The following is an 18,316-nucleotide window of genomic DNA, read 5'->3' on the forward strand; positions in this document are numbered from 1 at the left end:
CAGGTTTTTGTGTTTTCTTTTTCTGTATCTCCTGAATAAGGAGGCCAATTCCAACTTTAATCAAAATAAATCTCACAGAGTGAAGTTCTTTTCTAGCTGAATGTTTTAAAACATTTGGGAAACAGCCTCAGTCTATTGCTCCCAGGGTAGTACGCAACAGTCCACAGCCCTGCGCTGAGGGACTGACTGCTCCTGGTTATCAAACTGCCAGGAGGTGAATATTAGGACTAAGCTGGGCATAAAATGCCCTCAAACTAAAAACACAGCTGTTGCTTTGAGCTGGGTCAAAGGAACCAGATACTGTCTTTGTCTTTAACTGATGCTGAAAAAAAGGCAGGGAACAGTCTCTGTGTGGTACGGCATTGCCCTGCACGGTGTAGCCCTGCATGCGTGCAACACAGGTCTCAGTGCCACTGCTGCCATAGGAAAACACAAAACGGGATGGACAAGGCCTTGTTTCTTGTTTCCTGCATTAAAATCAGAAAACCCCCACCCCAGAAAGAGTTTCTCTGTGTAGCCCTGGCTGCCCTGGAACTCTGTAGACCAGGCTGGCCTTGAACTCAGAAATCTGCCTGCTTCTGCCCCCCAAGTGCTGGGATTAAAGATGTTTGCCACCACTGCCCAGCTATATAATACTCTATATTACTAATATATATTTTATATATTATATATATATAATTATAACACTATAATATATAACTGAATATAATGTAAATCTAATGCAATGGAAGAGGGGAGAAGCCCAAAAGCTAGGTGGTAGCAGCCTTCTACCTGATCCTGCAACGCAGTCCTAATCTGCCATGTGGTCTCACTAGTTACCAGAAAACCTGTCTCCAGTTACTCCCCACATGCTTGCCTTTTCATAATTTCTTACCTGAAAGTTAAATAAAAGCACACTGTGATGATTCCATGAGTTCACTCTGGAATCACTGTATATAATTCCAGCTTCAGGGGCTGGAGAGATGGCTCAGCAGTTAAGAGCACTGACTGCTCTTCTGAAGGTCCTGAGTTCAAATCCCAGCAACCATATGGTGGCTCACAACCATCTGCAATGAGATCTGATACCCTCTTCTGGAGTGTCTGAAGACAGGTACAGTGTACTTACATATAATAAATAAATAAACGAATAAATAAATAAATAAATAAATAAATAATTCCAGCTTCAGCCTTGACAATGAATTTCTGAGAACATGCTTGTACGCTGTTTTAAAACAGACTGAAAGCCGGGTGGTGGTGGTGGCGCACGCCTGTAATCCCAGCACTCTGGGAGGCAGAGGCAGGCGGATTTCTGAGTTCCAGGCCAGCCTAGTCTACAGAGTGAGTTCCAGGATAGCCAGATCTACACAGAGAAACCCGATCTGGAAAAAACCAAATCCAAAAAACAAAAACAAACAAACCAGACTGAAGCAGTACCCACCTCAAAAGATTATCATCTGCTTTGTTTTGTCATTGTTTTACAACCTGTCATCTAGCTCAGACTCCATATACCACCTCTGACATGCTGGGATTACAGGGATGCATCACATGCCCAGTTTTTAATGTGGTACTGAGGACTGTTCTCCCAGCTTTCCTGCATATCTAGCTAGCACTCTACCAACTGAACCAAATCCCCATTCCTAGTGTTTTCTCATTTGTTTGCTTGGGGCTTTATTATTTATTTGGCTTTTAGAAACAATTCTACATTTTTATTTTTATTTTTCATGTATGAGTGTTCTGTGTGCATGTATGTATGTGTGTGTACCATGTGCGCTCACTGCCCAGAGGCAAGAGGTAGCCACCATGTAGATGCTGGGAACTGAACCCGGTACCTCTGGAAGGGGCAGTCAGTACTATTAACTTTTGAAGCACCTCTCTAGCCACCTGAATTTGTTTTTTTAGGTTGTTGTTATTCTTGTTTTATTGTTGTTTATTATTGTTAGTTGATTGTTTTATCTGTGTGGCCCTGGCTGTCCTGCAACTCAATTTGTAGACCAGGCTGGCCTCCAACTCAAGAGATCCACCTGCCTCTGCCTCGATTAAAATGTTGTGATTAAAGGCGTGAGCCACCATACCAGGCTCCTGTATTTGTTTCTTTGAGACAGGGTTTTCCTAAGTAGCCTTAACAGGCTTGGAATTTACTGTGCAGATCGGACTGGCCCCAGGATCTTGCTTGCTTCTTCAAAGAGTGCTGGGATCAGAGACACAGACCACCGGCCTAGGTTGTTTGTTTCTATAGACAGGACGAGTATCTCACGCTATAGGCCAGGCTAACCTGCAGGTCTCCTACCTAAGCTTTCTGAGTGCTGGGATTATATAGGTAAGTACCTTATGCCCCCTTGTGAAAACTTAAAAAACTTAATGTAACAAGCTATAGAGGATTGATATGTGTGGTAGTTTGAATAAAAATGGCCCCTGTAGACTCATATATTTGGATAAACTGGGGGGTGGCGGATAAATGGGGGGTGGGGGGGTGGCGGATAAACGGGGGGTGGGGTGGCGGATAAACGGGGGAGGGGTGGCGGATAAACAGGGGGTCGGGTGGCGGATAAACGGGGGGGGGGGCGGATAAACGGGGGTGGTGGTGGCGAATAGTCCATGCTTGTTACGAACACTGAGTCAGCAGGATTAGGAATTCAAGGTCATCCTTGACTACATAAAAGGTTCAAGGCCAGGCTAGACTATTGAACCAGTCTAAAATAAAATCAACAAACTCGTGTTGCTTTGTTGAGGGCTGATACTAGATGATTGGAGTTTAAGATCAACCCATACAACAGAGCACTAAGGCTGAGAGAGAACTCCCTGGCAGAGGGCCTGTGTGGAATGTGGGCTCTGGATTTGATTGCCTGTACTTCAAAACAAAACAGAAGGAAAACAAAACACCAAATCCCCAAGCTCTGTTCCTGGCCTCTGTCTTTTTTATCCCTAATACAAGAAGTAGTTAGGCTATCCCTAAATGGCTCTGGTTAGAATTCACGGTATCTTTTTTATTGGCTAATTTAAAAAGATGCATGAAGAAGGGTCTCTCGCTCTCTCTCCCTCTCTCCTTCTCTCCCTCTCTCCTTCCCTGTCTCTCTCTGCTTTGTTTTGTTGCTGAGACTGGGTTTCTCTACATAGCATGACTGCCCTGGAACTCTGTAGATCAGGCTGTCCTTGAACTCACAGACCCCTGTACCTCTGCCTCTGGAGCACTGGTACTAAAGGCGTGCAGCACCATTTCTGGCATCAGGATCTTTTCTTAAGGAAAGTTTTGGTGGCTGTGAGCATTTACAATATTTGCAAGGCCAGGTAACTCAATGAGTCTGAAGATAGCCTGGTCTACACAGCGAGTTCTAGGACATCCAGGGCTACACAGAAAAACTCTGTCTTCAAAGCTGGAAATAAAAATAAATTCATACGTTTTACAAAATGAGAAGTATTATGGGCTAGCAATCTTGACAGAAAAAGCTTCTTACAAGATATAGCCACCATGATGATAGAAAAAAAAATCTCACAATGTATAGGCAAAATTAACTATTTTCAAGTAAAAAGGAATTTAATTCTAGGACTTGGTCACAAAAATGTGAATAATCTAAAAGGGGGAGCTGGAGAAATGGCTCGGCAGTTAGGAACCTTGCTGCTCTTGCAGGGAACCCAAGTTCAGTTTCTAGCACCCACTCGGTAGCTCAGGGACCCTGGTGGTTCCTTCTGATTGCCTCTGGCCACAGGCACATACATGTATGCAGGCAAACCTCATGCACATAAGAAATAATCTTACCCTGTCTCAAAACACCAAAATAACGATGATATTATTATTATTAATATTATTATTAATATAATATAACAATAATCTTTTTTAAAAAAGAGCTCAAAAGGAAGTAGGGGATCTGGGGATGTAGGTCGCTGGTCGATGCCTGCGCTGCAGGGACAAGCCCTGGATTTTATCTCCACTACTGAGTAAACCAGAAGGACTAGCACATGTCTATAGCCTAAGCAGTCAGGAGCTGAAAGTAGGAAGATCCGTAGTTCAAGGTCATTCCTGGCAGCATATTGAGATTAGCCTGGGCTACATGAGACCCTGCCACACAGACCCTCCAACTGCCTCTTTCCACTTCCATGAACAGGAAAATCTCTTGGGCCCAGAAAACCAACTTGGGAAACAGTAAGATGGAATATCATGGGGAAAGCAAAAATAGCTAGAAGCAAAAACTCTGTAGAAGTTTTTCATTCTAACTTGATAGATCACAGACCCTCCAACTGCCTCTTTCCACCCCCCTACCGACATCCTATATTTAAAAAAAAAAAAAAAAAAACCAAGGCACGGCGGGCGGTGATGGCACATGCCTTTAATCCCAGCTCTTGGGAGGCAGAGGCAGGTGAATTTCTGAGTTCGAGGCCAGCCTGGTCTACAGAGTGAGTTCCAGGACAGCCAGGGCTATACAGAGAAATCCTGTCTGGAAAAAAAACAAAAAACAAAAAAACAAAAAGCAAAAAAAAAAAAGAAACCAAGGCACAGAAAGTATATTCAACAAAAACCTAGAAAATGTCCAACCTAAGAAAGGGTGTGCCTACCAAGATACAGGAAATACACAAAACACCAAATAAGTTAGGCCAGAAAAGAAATACCCCATACCACACAATAATCCAAACACTAGGGGGACATAATAAAGAACAAATATTAAAAAAGGGCCTAGACAGCTGTTCTAAAGGACCCTAAGGGGTTTCCCAGTCCCACAACCTCCTTACGGCTTCCTCCTCCCACATGGGTCAAGGCTAGACTAGGTTCTATTCTCTACCCACAGAAACAATCTTGACTAAAAGATTCTCAGAATGTACTGACCAATAGTCACCTGACCCTCTGGAAAGTCCCAGGTAGAGTTCAAATGCCTGTCATGCTTGCTAGTCGATAGATTTAAAGGTCAATATGCTTAGCCAATAAGTTTGAACTGCAACCTTGCTGATGTAACCTGTGCCCCTAAAAAGCATAAAAACTCCTTTTAGTAGCCATTGGGGTCACCTTATTGTTACTCATCTTGAGGGACTAATTGAAGGTCGAAAATAAACCTTTCGCTTCTGCTGCATCTCAGAATCTCACTGTGGAGCATCTTGAAGAAAGTACCACTGACCAAGGGCCGGGGGCTTACAGGTTTTTTCTTTCTTTTCTTTTTCTTTACTTTTTGTTTTGGTTTGTTTGTTTTTAAACAGAATTTCTTTGTATCGCTCTAGATGTCCTAGAACTCACTCTGTAGACCAGGCTGGCATTGAACTCAGAAATCCGCCTGCCTTTGCCTCCCAAATGCTGGGATTAAAGGCGTGCGCCATCACTGCCAGGCCTCTGTTTTTCAAGGCAGGGTTTTATGGTGTAGCTCTGGCTATCTTGGAACTTACTCGGTAGACTAGGCTGGCCTTGAACTCAGATTTGCCTGCCTCTGTCTCCTGAGTACTGGGATTAAAGGATCTATCCTCTGCTGCATCCAAGAAATACACCATAACATCTAGGATAGGCATCACCTCAGGGTTAAACAAAACAAAACAAACAAACAAAAAACCAAGGAATTGATGGAAGAATTGATTCTGATTCTTTGAGAAAAAAAGTAAAATTGACAAACCCTTGGCCAAATAAGCTAAAAGGTGGAAGATTCAACTTAGAAAAACTAGAGATGAAAACATAACAGACAGTGAGGAAATCCAGAGAATCAAAGGACATGAAAAGTGAATTCCACCAAATTGGACAATTTTAAAGAAATGGATAATTTTCTCAATATATACCACCTATCCTAATACTAGTAGTTAATCCTAATACTTCTGAAATTATTCCACAAAATAGACACAGAAAGAATATTTTCTTTCTTTTTTTTTTAAAAATGGAGGTCAGTTACTCTAATAACTAAACCATGTAAAGACCCAATAAACAATTACAGACTAATTTCCATTATGAACTTAGATTCAAAACTCATCAATAAAACATTGCAAACTAATTGAGATCACATCTAAAAGGTTATCCAACAGGCAGGTGGTAATGGCACATGTCTTTAATCCCCGCACTTGGGAGGCAGAGTTGGGCAGATCTCTTGAGTTTTAAAAAATTCAAGGCCAACCTGCTCTAGAGAGTGAAGTCTAAGAAAGCTGAGGGTACACAAAGAAGCCATCAAAAACCAAAACAATAAAAACAGAAACAGAAACAACAAAGATGCCGGGATGGCTCAACATACTTAAACAGATTGAAAGACTTGTATGATTAAAATGTTAAAACACTGGCAAAGAAATCGAAGATGTGAGAAGATGAAAAGATCTTTCATTGGCCTCAACAGATCTCACTGGCTGCTCTTCTAGAAGTCCTGAGTTCAATTCCCAACAACCACATGGTGGCTCACAACCATCTGCCACGGGGCTGATGCCCTCTTCTGGTGTGTCTGAAGAGAGCAATGGTGAGTACATTAAAAAAAAAAGATCTCAAAAAGATTAGTAGAATATGGTAAAATGATAAAAATGATAAATCCTACCAAAGCAATCTACAGATTCCTTTTTTTTTTTTTTCGTGATAGGGTTTCTTTGTATAGCCCTGGCTGTCCTGGAACTCACTCTGTAGACCAGGCTGGGCTGGAACTCAGAAATCTGCCTCTGCCTCCCAGAGTGCTGGGATTACAGGCGTGCGCCACCACTGCCTGGCACAATCTACAGATTCAATGCAATTCCTATCAAGATTCCAGCACAATTCTTTACAGAACTTAAAAGGACATATGAAAACACAAAAACTGCCAGGAGATGGTGGCACACGGCCTTAATCCCAGTTCTTGGGAGGCAGAGGCAGGTGGATTTCTGAGTTTGAGGCCAGCCTGGTCTACAGAGTGAGTTCCAGGACAGCCAGGGCTACACAGAGAAACCCTGTCTCGAAAAAACAAAACAAAAAAAGAGAACACAAACACCAAACAAACCAACCAGGATAGCTAAAAACAATCACGAATGGTAAAAAGAACTATGTAGAGAGAATAGTATCTTCATGTACAATGTGGAACATGAACATATTTATTTACCGGTCAATAAAAACCTTATGGCCCATGAACTGAGGCAGGATTAGAAGGCAGGAATCCAGGAGAGAGGATTCTGGGAAATAGGTACAGGAGATTTGCCCCTAATGCTGAAGGAATCAGATATATGAGCCTAAAGAGATGTAACTAATCATATGGCAGGACTTAGAATAGAATAGACAGGATAATTGAATTATGAGCTATCAGGAACAAGCCAAAGCTTATGACCTAGGCATTTATTCATATATAAGAAGTCTCAGGGTCATTATTTTGAGGAACAAAGACGCCAGGAGGAAAAGCCAACTATTACAGAACTCCAGGAGGTTATCACCGTCTCTGATTTCAGATTGTACCTCAGAACTCTAGCAATAAAAACAGCATTGTATTGGCACACAGACCTATGAAATCAATTCGAAGATCCCACATTCCCATGGACGCCTGATTTTTTTTATATAAAGGCAGAAATACACACAAGAAAAAAATAGCATCTTCAACAAATGGTCAAATTGAATGGCTGTATGTAAAGAATGCAATTAGATGCTCACAACCATCTGTAATGGGCATCCATTGCCATCTTCTGGTATGTCTAAAGACAGTGTGCCCACATACATGTAATAAATAAATAAATAAATAAAATTTAAAAGATGGGGTACAGACCTAAACAGAATTCCCCAAAAGAGGAAATTCAAAATGCTGAAAAACTCTTGAAAAAGTTGTATTAGTCAGGGTTCTATAGAATCACAGAACGTATGGAAGGTCTCCCTATAGAGATAGAATTTATAGTGATGACTTACAGTCTGTGGTCCAACTAACTCAACAATGGTCAGCGGTGAATGGGAAGGAGTTGCTCAGTCCCACGAGGCTGGTTGTTTCAGCTGGTCTTCTAGGCTCCAGGAGATGTGTTGGCAAGTAAATGCAAGCAGGCGAAAGAACGCTGAATCTTCCAGATTCCAATGTCCTTATATAGGCCTCCAGAAGAAGGTGTGGCCCAGATCAAAGGTGTGTATCACCAGGCCAGAATCCGGGACTTGCTTTGTCCCAGGCTGACCTAGAACTCAGAGACCTCCCTGCCTTAGTCTCCTGGGATTAAAGGTGTGCACTACCTTGCCTGGGGCTAAGCTTTTTATGACCACTATGCCTCAAGATCTCCATGCCAAGATCCAGGTCAGGTCAGAAACTATGTTTTCTAACCTCAAGATCTGGATCATTGCTGGGCGGTGGTGGTGCACGCCTGTAATCCCAGCACTCTGGGAGACAGAGGCAGGTGGATTTCTGAGTTCAAGGCCAGCCTGGTCTACAGAGTGAGTTCCAGGACAGCCAGGACTATACAGAGAAACCCTGTCTCGAAAAAAAACCAACCCCACCCCACCCCCTCAAAAAAGATCTGGATCATGGGTGAGCCCTGCAATTCTAGATTGTAGTTCATTCCAGATATAGTCAAGTTGACAACCAGGAACAGCCATTACAGAAGTGCTCGACGTGCTTAATCAGGAGGAAAATGCAAATCAAAATGCGATTTCCTTCTCTACCAGGTAGAATGGTCCAGATCAGTTAAACAAATGACAGCTCCTGCTGGCAAGGCTGTGGGGGAACCGTATACTCATCCATTGCTGGCGGGAGTGCAATCTTGTACAGTCACTATGGAAATCCATGTGGGAAGATATCTATCTTAAATCGAGGTATATTGCTCTTGGACATATACTCAAAGAGCTCTACATCTTACCATAGAGATGTTCGCTCATTCATGCTCATTTCTGCTCTATAGTAGCCAGAAATTGGAAATAGCATAGATGTCTCAATATAGGAATGGTTTTTAAAAATTGTGGTATACTTATACAATGAAATGTTAACTAACCATTAAAAATGAAATTATGAAATGTATAGGTAAATGGATGGAACTTCCAGGCAGTAGTGGGACACGCCTTTAATCCCAGTACTTGGGAGACACAGGCAGGCAAATCTCTGAGTTCGAGGCCAGCCTGGTCTACAGAGTGAGTATCAGGACAGCCAGGGCTACACAGAGAAACCCTGTCTTAGAAAAAAAGGATGAAACTAGAAGAAAATCTGAGTGAGATAACTCACTCAGAAAGACAAATATTGTATGTACTCACTTTTATGTATATGCTTGTATGATAACATATATATGTTATATGTAACTTAACTTGTATAATATCACACACACATACATATATATGTATATATATAATGTATGTTATATATATATATATATATATATATATATATATATATATATATATATATATATATAATTGCACAGAAGTTAGGGAGATGGCGGAGAAATGGTTATCACTAAAAATGGGAAATAGAATAGATAGTTATGGATGGACATGGTCAGGTAGTGACTTGAGTGGAAATATCAAATAGGGAGTGAGAGAGAGAGGGCAAAGAGAGACTAGCGGGAAGGACAGCAAAACTAAGAACCACTTGAAGGATCATCTGGAAACCTAGTACAGTAGAAGCTTCCTATAATATATACATATTTCAAACTGAGCCAGCTTGTCAGAAAGATATAGAATCAGGCAGATTTCTGAGTTCAAGGTCAGCATAGGGCAGAGAAAATTTAGGTGGTGGGAATGGTGATCTCAGAGCTGGATCCCACCTAGCTAGCTTGTTGTCTATGGTTACAAAGGCAGGCAGATCCCTGAGTTCAAGGTCAGTCTGGGACAGAGCCAGTTTAGGTCCAGGCATGGTGTGAATGGTAATCTCAAGCTGTGATTTGACCCAGCAAACTTATTGTTTGTTCTTACAAGGCAGGAGATCTCTGAGTTTATTTGCTATGTTTTTTTTTTAAATGTAATTGGCTCTAACACACCCAGGATTATAGGATCAGAGGCGAGGAGGACACAGTATCTGTCCCAACACTGGGAGTAATTGGGAACAGCAGGACCCGCGCACGCAGAAACTCTGCTATACCATTGGCTCAGGTTCCTGGTCTGGGCCAGTGCCCTGAGCAGACCTTGGATGCGAATTTCACAGCCAGTCCCACAACACCCAGAGGAAGCTCCACTTCCAGGCATTCTCACACATCCAGGATCATAGGATCACAGGATAACAGGAGCTTGGTCACACCTGGATCTCAGGGTCCCAGAGGTAGCTTGACTCCCAGGAGTTCAGACACACCCAGGATCTCAGGATCATAGGATCCCAGGATCCCAGTATTACAGAGACAGCTTGACTCTGAGGAGTTCTGACACAACCAGGATAACAGGAAGGACAGGTTCCAGTCAACTATAGGGAGGGCAGGTAGTATTGGAGAAAACCAGATGGCAGGAGGCAAGAGTAAAAAGCAAAAGCAACAGGAACCAAGGTTACCTGGCATCATCAGAACCCAATTCTTCCACCATAGCAAGTCCTGGATACACCATCACATGGAAAAGCAAGATTCGGATCTAAAGTCACTTCTCATGATGATGATGGAGGACAAAAATAACTCCCTTAAAGAAATACAGAAGAGCCGGATGGTGCTGGTGCACACCTGTAATCCCAGCACTTTGGGAGGCAGGGGCAGGTGGATTTCTGAGTTAGAGGCCAGCCTAGTCTACAGAGTGAGTTCCAGGACAGCCAGGGCTACACAGAGAAACCCTGCCTCAAAAAACAAAACAACAAAACAAAACAAAGCAAAAAAAAAAAAAAAAAAAGAAGAAGAAAGAAAGAAAGAAAAAAGAAATACAGGAGAACACAGGTAAACAGCTAAAACCCCTTAAAGAGGAAACACAAAAATCCCTTAAAGAATTACAGGAAAACACAATTAAACAGGCGAAGGAAATGAACCAAATCATCCAGGGTCTAACAATGGAACTAGAAACAATAAAGAAATCACAAAATGAGACAACCCTGGAGCTAGAAAACCTAGGAAAGAGACCAGGAGTCATAGATGCAAGCATCAGCAACAGAATAAAAGAGATAGAAGAGAATCTCAGGTGCAGAAGATACTATAGAAAACATTTGGTGAAGACAGCAACTAGGAAGAACGAGGTTTGGACCCCTTGCCGGAACCCAGGGTAACTCTGAGAGTGGAGGGGAAGCCCACTCAATTCTTGGTGGAGGCCGGGCGGAGGTGGCGCACGCCTTTAATCCCAGCACTTGGGAGGCAGAGGCAGGCAGATTTCTGAGTTCAAGGCCAGCCTGGTCTACAGAGTGAGTTCCAGGACAGCCAGGACTACACAGAGAAACCCTGTCTCAAAAAAACCAAAAAAAAAAAAAAAAAAAAAATTCTTGGTGGAGACAGGGGCTCAACGCTCAGTCCTCCTCCAAGCTGATGGACTCGTTTCCAAGAAAAAAAATCTTGGGTCCAAGGAACCACTGGCATTAAAATGTACTCAGGTACTACCCAAAGAACAGTGGACGTAGGGATGGACCGGGTATCCCATTCATTTATGGTCATTCAAGGCTGTCCCTATCCTCTGTTGGGGCAAGACTTACTCTCCAAGATGAGGGCCCAGATACACTTCATGCCCGATGGACCATGACTAACTGGCCCAAAAGGAGAGCCCATGAGTGGAGGAAAGGCCTCTCACTGACCCCTCCAAGAGCCAAGGCTGCTGCCTGTTTTACAGACTGGAGCAGGTTTCTCCATGAAGGTCAGAGGTGACTGGGTGTTGGTGGACGGCACAAATGTCATCTGGGCTGAACTTCTACTCCTGGCATGTCAGAGCAGAAAGCAGAGCTAATCACCCTCACCAAAGCCTTGGAACTTGGGACTGGCAAGAAAATTAACATCTACACGGATAGCAGGTATGCCTTTGCCACAGGCCACGTCCATGGGGCTATATACTAAGAGAGGGGACTGCTCACATCAGAGGGAAAAGAAATAAAAAACAAGCAGGACATCTTGGATCTCTAAGATGCCCTGATGAAGCTGTGTGTGGTTATTCACTGCCCAGGACATCAGAAGGGAAGAGACTCAGTGGCCTGGGACAATAACCAGGCAGATCAAGTGGCCCGAGAAGTGGCTACGCAGGAACCTATCCTGGTTATGAGCCTGCAAGAGACACCCTCCGGGGAATGGGACTAAGGGGTGGCCTCACTTAGAATATACAGAAGAAAGGACTCGGATTGCTGCCACCTACCAACTATTACCTCGAGAAAGAAGGGCAATGATGAACACAAGAAGGAAAAACTATACTCCGCAGAAAGCAAGCCAAAGATTTACTAGGCCAAATGCATAGATGGACTTATTTAGGGGACAAAAGCTTGTCCAAGCAGTTAAGGGACCTATTATACATAAGTATATATAATAGACCTCAGGGTTTAGGCCAGAGAAATAGCAGAACTGTGTAAAGTATGCCAGCAAGTGAACGCGTATGTGGCCAAGAGTGAACAGGGCAAAAGGCCTAGGGGAGAGCAGCCTGGAGTATATTGGTAAGTTGATTTTTACAAAAGTTAAGTCAGGAAAATATGGTTACAAATACCTTCTTCTGCTGGGTGGTAGTGGCGCAAGCCTGTAATCCCAGCACTCTGGGAGGCAGAAGCAGGTGGATTTCTGAGTTTGAGGCCAGCCTGATCTACAGAGTGAGTTCCAGGACAGCCAGGGTTATACAGAGAAACCCCGTCTTGAAAAAAGAAAGAAAGAAAGAAAGGAAGAAAGAAAGAAAGAAAGAAAGAAAGAAAGAAAGAAAGAAAGAAAGAAAGAAAGAAAGAAAGAAAGAAAGAAAGAAAGAAAGAAAAGAAAAGAAAAAACCCCAAATACCTTCTTCTTGTTTTTTTGGGTGGGGGGGAATTTTTTGATTTGTTTTTGTTTGTGGATACTTTCTCTGGATGGGCTGAGGATTTCTCCACCAAACAGGAAACAGCTACCATGGTAGCCAAGAAGATATTAGAGAGAATTTTTCCTGAGGCTCAGAGTACCTGAGGTAATTGAATTGGACAATGTCTTGCTTTTGTTCCTAAGGTTAAGTCAGGGATTGGCAGAGATATTGGGAACTAATTGGAAGCTCCATTGTGCATAACGTCCCCAGAGCTCAGGGCAGGTAGAGAGAATGAACAGAACCCTAAAACAGACTTAACTAAATTGTCCTTGGAGATTGGTGCTAACTGGGTGGTACTCCTTCCCCTGGCCCTGTTCTGAGCCTGGAATAACCCCTAACATTTTAACCTGACCCCTTTTGAGATCCTGTTTGGTACCCCAACTTCCTTAGTGTCCACTGGGCCCTCCCTTGAGGTGTCCCAACTCACTGATAGGAACCTCTTTTTGAGGGTCCAAGCCCTTCAGTCAATACAACATGAGATTTGGCCCAAACTGCTTTAAATGCTCCAGGGATGCCAGAGACCTTTCATCACTCCCAGACTAGTGACTGGGTCTATGTAAGGAGGCATCGGGCACAGTTGCTGGAACCCAGGTGGAAGGGACCCTTCCTGGTGCTGCTAACCACTCCCACAGCCCTCAAGGTAGATGGTATTGTGGCCTGGGTGCATGATTGTCACGTGAAACCTGCAGATGCCCCTCTCCCTGGGGACTCCCACTGGACGGTACAGAAGACAGACAATCTGCTCAAGCTCGAGATCACTCGACTTTGATCATGCCTGCCTGGTGGTACCTTTGGATTCTGGTTACTTCCCCCATTCTATGTGCCTTGTCTGCCAAACCTGTTACCGCACTCACTGTCTCCCTTCTGTTGGGGTTGGGGGTGTCTGGGGCAGCTACCAGGACCTCTGCTTTGGTCTTACAAGGGAAAAATTATGACAGTCTGAGGGCTGCCGTTGATTTAGATAGAGACTAGAAACCTCCATCAGGCTCCTTCAAGAATCTCTGACCTCATTATCAGAAGTAGTACTACAGAGTAGGAAGGGATTAGACTTAACTTTTCTTCCCACAAGGAGGGTTATGGGGTTGTTAAAAATTCAGTGGCCAAGGTAAGAGGGGGGCTAGCCAAGTGGAAGAGAGACACAGAACAAAGTCAGGGCTGGTCTGAATCTTGGTTTAACTCCTCCCCTTGTTAGAACCTGTAACTGTTCTCCTGCGATTGTTGACCTTTGGACTCTGCATATTGAACAAGCTTTTAGCCTTCATAAAAGAGAGGATAGGAGCAGTGCAGCTGATGGTCTGGTGTTAATGAGACCCTGAGGACAGGACCTGAAGAATATGAGTTAGTTACACAAGACCCCTGAGTGGAGCTCTGAGATTGTAGCTTGTACGAGGGGCCTGGCGGCTTTTGACAGCCTTACAGACTCCCATCTCAGGTCAAAGCTAGACCAAGTTCCATTCTCCACCTACAGCAACATTCTTGAGTAAAAAAATTCTCAGAATGTACTGACTGATAGTCACCCGATCCTCTGGCAAGTCCCAGGTAGAGTTCAAATATATGTCATGCTTGCTAGCTAATAGATTTAAAGGTCAGTATGCTTAGCCAATACGTTTGAACTGTAATCTTGCTGATGTAACCTGTGCCCCTAAAAAGTATAGCTCCTTTTAGTAGCCATTTGGGGTCACCTTCTTAGTAACTTGTCTTGAGGGGCTAATTGAAGATCAACTCTTGTCGCTTCCTCGTAAAATAAATCTCTTGCTTTTGCATCGATCTGTGTCCCTGCGTCTTACTAGGGAACATCTCGAAGTCCGTACCACTGACTGTGGGTCGGGGTCTTACAAGACAGGAAGGGTGTGGGTCCTGATGGTAGGGGAGGTGGGGATGACCTATAAGTAGGGGCAGGAATGTCATAATCAGAATATATTGGATGAAAAAAATCTATTCTTTTTTTCCTTTGTTTTTTTTGTTTTGTTTTGTTTTGTTTTTTTCGAGACAGGGTTTCTCTTTGTAGCCCTGTCTGTCCTGGAACTCACTCTGTAGACCAGGGTGGCCTTGAACTCAGAAATCCACCTGCCTCTGCCTCCCAAATGCTGGGATTAAAGGTGTGCACCACCACCGCCTGGCTTTATTTTCTATAAAAGCAAAACAAAATAAATTCCAGGCCAGGAACCTGGAGGCAGGAGCTGAGGTAGAGGCCATGAAGGATGCTGTTTTCTGTCGTACTTCCCATGGCTTGTTCAGCCAGTCTTCTAATAGAATCCAGGACTACCAGCCCAGGGATGGCACCACGCACAATGGACTGAGCTCTCCAACATCAATCTCTAATTAAGAAATTGCCCATGGGGAGAGGGGTTGGGGGCATTGCAAGCCTTTAATCCCAGGACTAGGGAGGCTGAGTTTGATATCTGAGTTCACCCTGATGTAAGAAAGAGTTCCAGAAACCTTTCTGCCCCCGTCCCCAAAACTACACAGAGAAACACCATCTTGAAAAACAAAAACAAGCCGGGTGGTGGCGGCACATGCCTTTAATCCCAGCACTTGGGAGGCAGAAGTAGGCGGATTTCTGAGTTTGAGGCCAGCCTGGTCTACAGAGTGAGTTCCAGGACAGCCAGAGCCAGGGCTATACAGAGAAACCCTGTCTCAAAAAACCAACCAACCAACCAACCAAACAAGCAAACAAACAAAATTTCCCAGCAGGCTTCCCTGAAGGCATTACCCTGGGATGACTGATGCTTGTGTCAAGTTGGTACAAAAACTAAGCAGCACATGGTGGCTGTCTTAAATGTGTGGTTTTTTTGTTTGTTTGTTTTTAAAGACAGGGTCTCTTTTCTCTATGTAGCCCTGGCTGTCCCAGAACTCTCTTTGTTGTTTGGCTGAACTCACCTCTTCCTCTCAATTATCAAGTTAAAAGTGTGCATCACTAAGTCTAATCAAGGAATTACTTTCTTAAGGGCTAGGGCTCAAAGAGATCTCAGTGGGTCAGGACACACTCTAGCAGAGCTTTTGCTGATGTCTACCCAACTGTAAAACAAGAGGAAATATACTGATATCTTCCCTCCTCTCCAGCACACCTTCTGGACACTTGATGTTGGGGAGGGCATGTCATCTGCTGGACAGTCCAGCCAACAGAGACCCTGCTTGTTCCTACTATCTTAGGCCCTCCCTCAGAGCTCACAGAATGTTCTACTTCTAGTCTTAAGAGCTCTATGAAAGAGCAAAGACATGCTTCAAGTAGCCATTAGGTTTTGTTAAAAACAGCTAAATTCCCTCAGGGGTACTAGCAGCCCAGGAAGCTTTCCTACAGAGATAGAACTCCCCCAGCCCCAGCTCAGGCATAGTGGCCTCCACTTGAACCCTAGGCCTTTCCCACCGTTAACTCAAAGCAAGGGTGGTGTTGCTTTCTTTTTTGTACTTTGGAAGACATAGGACTGCTCCCAGTGTTGTCTGTGATCTAGAAAAGCTCAAGAAGTAGAAAGCTGATCAAGTCTTTCCTTCATTGAACCAATCTACATTGAGGTGTCTACACTTTAGCTGTTCATAGGTCAAGAGCCCAAGCCCACAGTGTGGGAATTGGCTGTGCTGATGAGTGACTAACCCCCACACCTTTGCCAGATGTATAGAGTGTCAGTCTGTCCTCTCTCACCCTTCTTCCCCAGAAGACTATTGTTCTTGAGGTCCAGTTTGCTGTGCTTCTTGACCTAGGAGTGGCAGGCTTTGTTGTCACAGGTGAAATCTCTGTCCAGCTGTCTAGCTGTCTGAGATAGAGTGTGATGCTCTGCAGAAACCCAGGGACCTACTCTGCTTATTTTCTCAGGGGTTGGGGTTGACTGGGAATCCCGACTGTGCTAGACATTGTTGAGGTATTTCTTCACTTGAAAGTAGCCCTTGGAATGCAGGACTGACAAGGATACTTTAGTGTCCTCAGAGATTTTACAGTAAGGTATATGACCTTGAGTAGAGGCCTCAAACCAAGATGAGAACCTCCTCCCAAGAAATATACCAGGGTAGTACTGGAGATCTAACTAGTTGGTTCCTTGGCTAGACAAAGAATTGAATGTGTCTTAGAGTTTTACTGCTGTGAGCAGATACCATGACCAAGGCAGCTCTTATAAGGAGAACATTTACTTGGGGCTGGCTTATAGGTTCAAAGCTTCAGTTCATCATCATCAAGGCAGAAGAAGCATGGTAGTGTCCAGGCAGATGTGGGGCTGGAGGAGCTGAGCGTTCTACATCTTCATCCAAAGTCAGCTAGGAGAAGACTGGCTTCTAGGCAACTAGGACAAGGGTCCTGACAAGGGTCTTTTTTTTTTTTTTTAGATTTATTTATTTATTTATTTAAATATTTATCTATTATTATATCTAAGTACACTGTAGGTGTTTTCAGATGTACCAGAAGAGGCTACAGATCTCTTTACAGATGGTTGTAAGGGTACTGGATCCCATTATAGATGGTTGGGAACCACCATGTGGTTGCTGGGAATTGAACTCTTCCAATGACTGGAAGGGCAGTTATTGCTCTTAACCTGTGAGCCATCTCTCCAGCCCCAGGACAAGGGTCTTAAAGCCCATCTCCACAGTGACACATTTCCTTCAACAAGGCTGTCCCTCCAAATAGTGCCACTCCCTGGCCCAAGCATGTAGAAATCATCACAGTCAGTAGGATTAGGCTGGGCCAGTCAGCAGGTTTTCTTAGAGATTTTCCAGACCCCAGAGTATTAATTGGCTGCTACTTCCAGAGTTGTTTTAGAAAATCAACCCTCCAAGAAAAGCCTTCTCATTGACTTCAAGGAAATGACTCTCAGTTACAACAACCATGAACTTGCATTAAGGTTATTGTCGTGACTGTGCCAAGACACTTGTGCCAAATACAGTCTTCTAGAATGACCTTAAAAAATTAAACTAATGGCAATTTTATGTCTCATGGAATCCATTCCTATTTCTGACCTGCCAGTAGGAGTTGATCCTGGCTGCCTGTGCTGCTGTCTCATCCAGGAACCTTGGCAGGGAATTATATCTGTGCATAGCCTTCTGCTTGTGCTATTCATTCAGCAGGTACACTTGTACGTCTAGGTTCCCATGGAAGCAGGTTTCTAGTGCATATCCACATGGATCATGATGACAGACAGTGGCCCTATGAAGATTATTAGTTGTTAAGGGGCTTGCTATGCAAGCGTAAAGACCAGAGTTCAGATCTCCAGGGTCCACTTTAAAAAGTCAGATGTAAGCTGGGTGGTGGTGGCGCACGCCTGTAATCCCAGCACTCTGGGAGGCAGAGGCAGGCGGATCTCTGAGTTCCAGGCCAGCTTGGTCTACAGAGTGAGTTCCAGGACAGCCAGGGCTACAGAGAAACCCTGTCTCACAAAAACCAAAAAACCAAAAAAAAAAAAAAAAAAAAAAGTCAGAAGTAGTGGTATGTCTCAGTAAACCACATTGTTTGAGAGAGAAGAAACAGGAGAAGAAACAGAAGGATCTTGGGAGTTTGTTCCACAGGTGGACTAGCCAATGCCTAATCTCTAGGCTCTCAGAAGTGAGAATGACTTTTTTCCCCTCCATGTGTACATTCATATG

Source organism: Apodemus sylvaticus, chromosome 13 (assembly GCF_947179515.1).
Source record: "Apodemus sylvaticus chromosome 13, mApoSyl1.1, whole genome shotgun sequence".
Taxonomy (NCBI): domain Eukaryota; kingdom Metazoa; phylum Chordata; class Mammalia; order Rodentia; family Muridae; genus Apodemus; species Apodemus sylvaticus.